The following is a 7123-nucleotide window of genomic DNA, read 5'->3' on the forward strand; positions in this document are numbered from 1 at the left end:
GTGAAGGCGAAACAAACACCGCTCTTTTAATGGCATGTTTTGTGGCGCTTTTTGGACATTGTTTCAATTCTGGATCTGCGCTTTTGCAATACGCCCTGACCTGGTACCTAGCGCCTCAGCGGCGTGGTTGGTATGATATTAGCGTCCCACCTCGGTGGTCGCGGGTTCGATTCTCGGCCATTCCATTGAGGAGTGAGAGATGTGTATTTCTGGTGATAGAAGTTCACTCTCGACGTGGTTCGGAAGTCACGTAAAGCCGTTGGTCCCGTTGCTGAATAACCACTGGTTCCATGCAACTTAAAAGCACCATACAAACAAAAAACAAACTGACCTGGTACCTAATCCAATGCTCTCCCGTCAGCAATACAAAATGGTCTTCATGGAGTATGCGGCGAACACACTGTACTGCTTTAACTGTAGTTAAATACCATCACAATCCATACAATAGACTTAAATTGTACCTACTAGGGATCCATGTGTATGTATTTTACTAAGGCCACAGGAAAAATAAAAGGAGTACCAAGCGCTTTCGTGTTATTTCAACTCATTTTCGAGGTACAATGCTAAAATATCGAGAACATCTAACAAAGAAAACATAAAGCTGGAAAAATTTAAACACAAATACTTTTATGTTTACTTAGTTAGATGTTCTCGATGTTTTTAGCGTTGTACCTAGAAAATGTGTTGAAATAACACTAAAGCGCTTGGTACTCCTTCTTTTATTTTTCCTGTAGCTTTGATTAAATACATACACATGTATCCCTAGGTACAATTTAAGTCTATTGTATGGATTGTAATGGTATTTAACTATAGTGAAATATAAGCATGTGTATGTATGTATGTATAGCATGAAAAACAATACAGGCTGTTTGATATATTTGAAAAGTATGATAAACGCAAAGGAAAATATAATAAAAAGTGAAAATAATATTTGTCACTGGTGGAGAAGGAAGGGTTCGCTATACTAATCTCAGGAGCCAGGAAGAGAAATTGAGGACGCCGTACAACTTTGGTGGTCCATTAGCGAAACAGATGAAGTCATTTGATATCATAGTGGAACCTTTCGTTGTGCTGAGGGAATAAAAATCGCTGACATTTTTTTTTTACGGGATCGCTGTAATCACCAGTGCGACACGGCAACTCCGGCTAACAAGGAGCGTTCATTTGGACTGATGGGCGAGGGAAGTGGAGCGACTTTTTGCGCGTTTTTCTTCCTTTTCTTTATCTTCCGTTTTATGAATGTTTCCTCTTGGCATTGCCTTGTTGCAATAGTGTCCACTTATTTTGTATATTTCTATCGATACTTGAAGCTGTAATTCATACGTTACCTTCTCATTTGTGCTGGAGGAAATAACATCTTTACTCTTGTCCTTGTAATTTGTTCATTTTCAATATGTTTCCATTTATTAGCGTTTCTTTTTCATGGTCAGTGTGGTTGTCGAGTTCTGTTCCCCTCGAGAAATCAGGGATTTTATACAATTCAAAATTTTAGTTATTGACTTCACTATACCTGTTTAAATAAACCAAAAGAGAACCAATATAGTGGCTATAATGATGTAATTTCATGCGCAGTATTATTTGGTAATAGTATGCATTGCTTTGATTCAAATAGGCAACAGGATATGTTACGTATAGGAAGAATCACAACACACACTAACGAGAGTTTTTCTGCCATCTTGGAAGCTCTTACTATGTTGAAACCGAGAAATATAATCTAATACTTAACTTTGGCCGTGCATGGATGAACCTACTTGTTCAAATGTTGCAAATTGCATAGCAGGTAGCAGAAACCTGCTTTTGGCTAATAAAATGAGTGAATTCAGTCTCTTCTTGCGTCTGATATTGGCGCAGTATTTTATCCGCTAAAGCACTCAGAAGATTACTAAGCATGAAGCAGAGGATATGTCATGCGCAAGAACAAAATTAAGTCTCGTATAAGACCTGAGGACAGAGCAGAGACTGGATACCCACTTTTGCGACCGAGTTCTCATTTTGCAACCTCACTATTAAGAGCGGTAAAAACACTTCATTTCCTGACATTTTTTAAAGGTTCTTTTTTCATTTGACTACTTCCAAAGATTTGCTACAATTTCTAGTCATTTCATCGGTGCTAGTGTAACATGTGTGTTATGCGCATATACTGAGGCTTCAGAGAAGTAGTAACAGACGTTTTCAAAGGGAAAATTGTCACGTCCCTGGTTCCCATATGCTCCGTTCACTGATTTCATATCAAGGTCATTATAATCCTTCGCCACAGAAAAACGAATGACGAGCACCTTTGAACTTCATGCCGATATAAATGGATAAAAATGATGCAGTTGGCCTAAAACGTTTACATATAGCTTAACTGTACAGCGATTCCCAACCAGGGTTCCGGGCAACCACAATATATATATATATAAATATATATATATATATATATATATATATATATATATATATATATATATATATATATATATACATCAGGAAAATCGTTGATAAAACATTCAGGAGTCCCAGGAAGACAGCAGTCTAAGAAGCATGCTTTATTTATTTGAGAAACGTTTCATGTTGCTTCAACACATCATCAGTCTGCAATAATTAAAATTTTACTTGATAAATTACAAGTTAAAAGTACAAATTATTACCAATAGAAATTCAGCTAAAAATCATTTAAAACTTTAAAATAAAAACAAAACATGAGCGAGAAAGGCTACCTATTCAAGGAAAGGAAAAGAGCCAAGTGACCACAACAGTTCATACATGCCCAGACAACACTTAGGCCAGAGAGAGAGGAGACGAAGAAACATTAGAGTTTAAGCCTTGAGAGAGGTGCTTGATAAATAAAGACTCAAGGGTCGTTAAGTAGGCTGTTTGTTTAGTAGTGCCTATTATTAAAAAATGCTTTTTTTCCACAATAATTTTGCATTTGGATGCATGAGTCCTTATATTTGAAAATTCGGGATTGGATATTCTTGACCCAGTCCTATAACTAAGACCTAGATGGCTATAATAACGAACCCTAAGAAAATTGGAGGTTTCTTTAGTTATAAGGACAAGCTTCAGGATTTCATGAGATCCAACATAATATATAAATTCCAATGCCCAAGATGCCTTGGCAGTTACGTTGGATCCTCTCGAAGGCTGTTGCAGGTTCGTTATTATAGCCATCTAGGTCTTAGTTATAGGACTGGGTCAAGAATATCCAATCCCGAATTTTCAAATATAAAGGTTCCTTAGGATATGAAAAACTGTTTCGGGAGTTCCTTGAAGGTATAAATGTTGGGAATCACTGACTCCGGCAGTCATACAATAAACCAAATTTCTCTTCTTCAAACTCGATCAGAAATATACCGCCTCCATCTCTACCAAGTCAGTGGCAATATTTCATAATGTTAGATTTAGGATTCTATTCTGAATGTTAGGTTAATTAACATATTAGCTTCTGGATTTGTCTCTCTGCTCATCATTAGGTCCCAAAGGTAAATACGAAATATTCTGGCATGAAATACTATGAAATTTCAGACAGTGGCTATGAGGGCAAAAAAATACAGCACGCTAAAAGATCATATGTGACAGTGACCCGTTTCCCACTAGGGGCATTAAACAGTTGCGAAAATGGCATTTGTTAATTTAAGTTTCGAGATAAAAAGATTTCGATAGAAAATTATTCAGAATTATCTGAATCATTATCTGATTCAGATAATTCACCGGCAGCTCACTGAATGTCTCAAAGGGAGTCAAGACTTACCAGAAAATCATTCAGCGTTTCTGTAAGACTTTTTCAATGCTACTCTATTAATGACTTGAGTTCGGTCTCCGGAAGGGGGTAGTGCACTGTTGGCATTACTTAAGTTTCTTTGCAGCGTGCCCTCGGCTCCCAGCTGCAACCACTTTCGTTACTTTTACTGTACCTCCTTTTATATTCTCTTTCTTCATCTTACTTTCCACACTCTCCTAACGCTTGATTCATAACGCAACTGCGAGGTTTTCCTCCTGTTACACCTCCCAAACCTCTTACTGTCAATTTCCATTTCAGCGCTGAATGGCCACATAGGCCCCAGTGCTTGGCCTTTGGCTTAAATTTTATATTCAACTCGAGTACGGTGTTTGATGCATTAGTGTACAAACTCATAAAATGGATAACGTTAGTCGTTGGAATACCTCAAGGACTAACTTTATGGCAAACTTTTCCAAGTAAATGTCAAAAATCACAAATCTGCGTTAAATTTCTGCCGGGTGGAATACCTCAAGGTGGTGACTTGCGACGGACATTGTTCAGCCTATATCTTACTAGTCCTTACTGCAACCCATGCTATCACATTAACAACGGTTATGAAAAAAACATATGACAAATTGTAAGTTTTTCGCAGATGACACGCAGTTTCACTTAATTACGGATAAAACTTAAGCTATTATTACCAAATCAAGGAACATAATAAAGGGTATAAAGAGTCATATGAACCGAATGAAACTGAGTAATAATAAACCCAATGTATATTAAGGGGCGACACGAGAGAAGTGAAACGCATGATACTGAATAACACAAAACACCTAGAGTAATAAGTGGAGAGTCTATGAATATGAATAAATAAATAAATATGGTCTATCGAAGTAATGATGAACACATCCTTTTTGGATGTGAGCTATTGTTAAGGTAAACCCGAATTCGATATTAAGGAGTCATTTGTAACTTGGTATTCAAAGTGCAAAGGAGGCATGGGTAGTGATATTAGTGGCAAGCTATCATATACATATATATATATATATATATTATATATATATATATCATATCATATCATATCACATTACCGGGATTCATATACACACATCGAGCTACAAATGTCCTTTAATATCTAATTCGCTCTACCTCGGAATTAATATATTTTCATATATGTTAACCGAAGGGGAATTTTTTAGTCGATAAGAAATTTGTCGGCTCACGGGCGCGAACCATCGACCCAACAAATTCAAGGCGCAAAGTGAAGCCTTAGACCACACCGCCACTGGTGATTGTATGTGCGTATACATTACTTCATGAATATGTCGCTTGTATGTTTTGTCTCCTATTCATGCACGTTCATCATGTATGCATGTATGCAAAAAGATAGGGCGATAGGTAGAATAACATTTGTACATACTGATGTTTTTCCCAGCCAAAGAAGCGTGACTTGCGGCGACTTTTTCCCTCTACCCAGCCAGGCCTATACTGTATTCCGTTGGGTAACTGTGTAATATAACGCCGAGATTGACAGCATCGGCAACGACCGACAAAATAGATAGCAATCTTGGCGGGCACGTGTGGTCATTTAAACGACGGCCTTTTAACCTTTTCCCCAGGGCATGGGGAGAGGACCTCGGGGTCCAGAGAAGGTCTCTGGCCTTATGGTCATTCGTTAGTATGCATGGAAAATAAAAACAAAAAGGAAACATGTGGCCAATACCGGGAAGATCAGTTTCCTGTTCCTTGCTGGATAGGGTGTTCACCTTTCCGGATATATTGTGTAAGCATAACAGATGATACCTGTACAACTGGGTATAAGAGAGGATCGTGGCTTCGTGCTAATGACATCATTTATATATATATATATATATATATATATATATATATATATATATATATATATATATATATATATATATATATATTTATATTTATACATATATACATATTATATATATATATGTATATATATGTATATATATATACAAATAAATACTATTTATATATATTATGTATATATATATATATATATATATATTATATATATATATATATATATATATATGTATATATATATATATATTTATATATAATGCTTGTGTGTGTGTTTATGTTTATTTGTCAACTCGATCTTCATTAATCTGTAAGATATGTCTCACATTGCATTGTTATTTTTTTTCTTCACGTGGGCACTGTGACTGTTAACTTCCTCGTTATAACAATGTTACGTTATCATACATACTTGCTTACCCATAGTGTCAAATTGCCGGTAATATTCAAAAGGGTTGAGACGGTAATTCGCGACGGTGGGGCCATTATGCACCGTCCCAAATCTGGTTCGAGGTATCTTGGTTCCGTATATGTTGGTGATGATAGAAATTGGCTAGTCTAAACGTGGAGTTTATCTATCGAAGACTATCTGTGTTATATACAAAAAACTACCTATATACATTACTAATGTGTTTACTATATTATATATATTTTTTTATATATATATACTATCATATAATGTTATATATCTGAACATACATTTATATCTATATATATATATATAATAATTATATTATATATATATATATAGATATCACATATAATGTTATATATCTGAACATACATTTATATATATATATATATATATATATATATATATATACAGTAATGTATGAAATACATACACACACAGATACATACATTTAATTAGATTAGCTACTGAATTATAATTTTCACATTGTGCTGATAATAAAAACGAAGTAAATAGTGGATTTTTCAAAAATAATATTTCAAAATTATGAAGATCCATTCACAGATTCAAACACTGGCACGAGACTCGATTATGTCCAAGCGATGTAGTCAGACTTAGCAGCAGCAGCAGCCAGCAACCATTTTACATTTCGAAATGTTTACGTATCTAAGATGGAGGAGCAGAGACCTGCTGGCAACCTTCTTCCCGCGTGGCACCGCGACTCCTTAATTCCCACGAGATACGAAACAGAGTTGAATCCCACCTCGCCTCGAAAGGCCTCAGTCTCCCTCCCGCCAGATTATGTCAGATTTAAAAGGATGAGGACGGCGCCAACTGAATAGAAATCCTATTGAATCCTCTCGCTGTCGGCATTGTCTTTTTAAAGCTGCCGAAGGCCGTCGGCGGCGCTTGAGAGACGAAACCGCAAGCTGGAGAGAGAGAGAGAGAGAGAGAGAAAAAGTGGTTTCTTTCTTGGGATTTATACATATATTGCTCCATAGTACATCACTCCTTGGGTTAGTGCTTCGGGGCATCCTTTGTAGGTGGTTCTGAAGTGGACAAATATGTGAAGATCGAGGGAGCCCTGGTTTATGGTCTGTCCTTAAAGAGAGAGACAGAGAGAGAGAGAGAGAGAGAGGGAGAGAGAGAGAGAGAGAGAAATAGTATGTCTGGAC

The sequence above is a fragment of the Macrobrachium nipponense genome, chromosome 35 (assembly GCF_015104395.2).
Source record: "Macrobrachium nipponense isolate FS-2020 chromosome 35, ASM1510439v2, whole genome shotgun sequence".
NCBI classification, from domain to species: Eukaryota; Metazoa; Arthropoda; class Malacostraca; order Decapoda; family Palaemonidae; genus Macrobrachium; species Macrobrachium nipponense.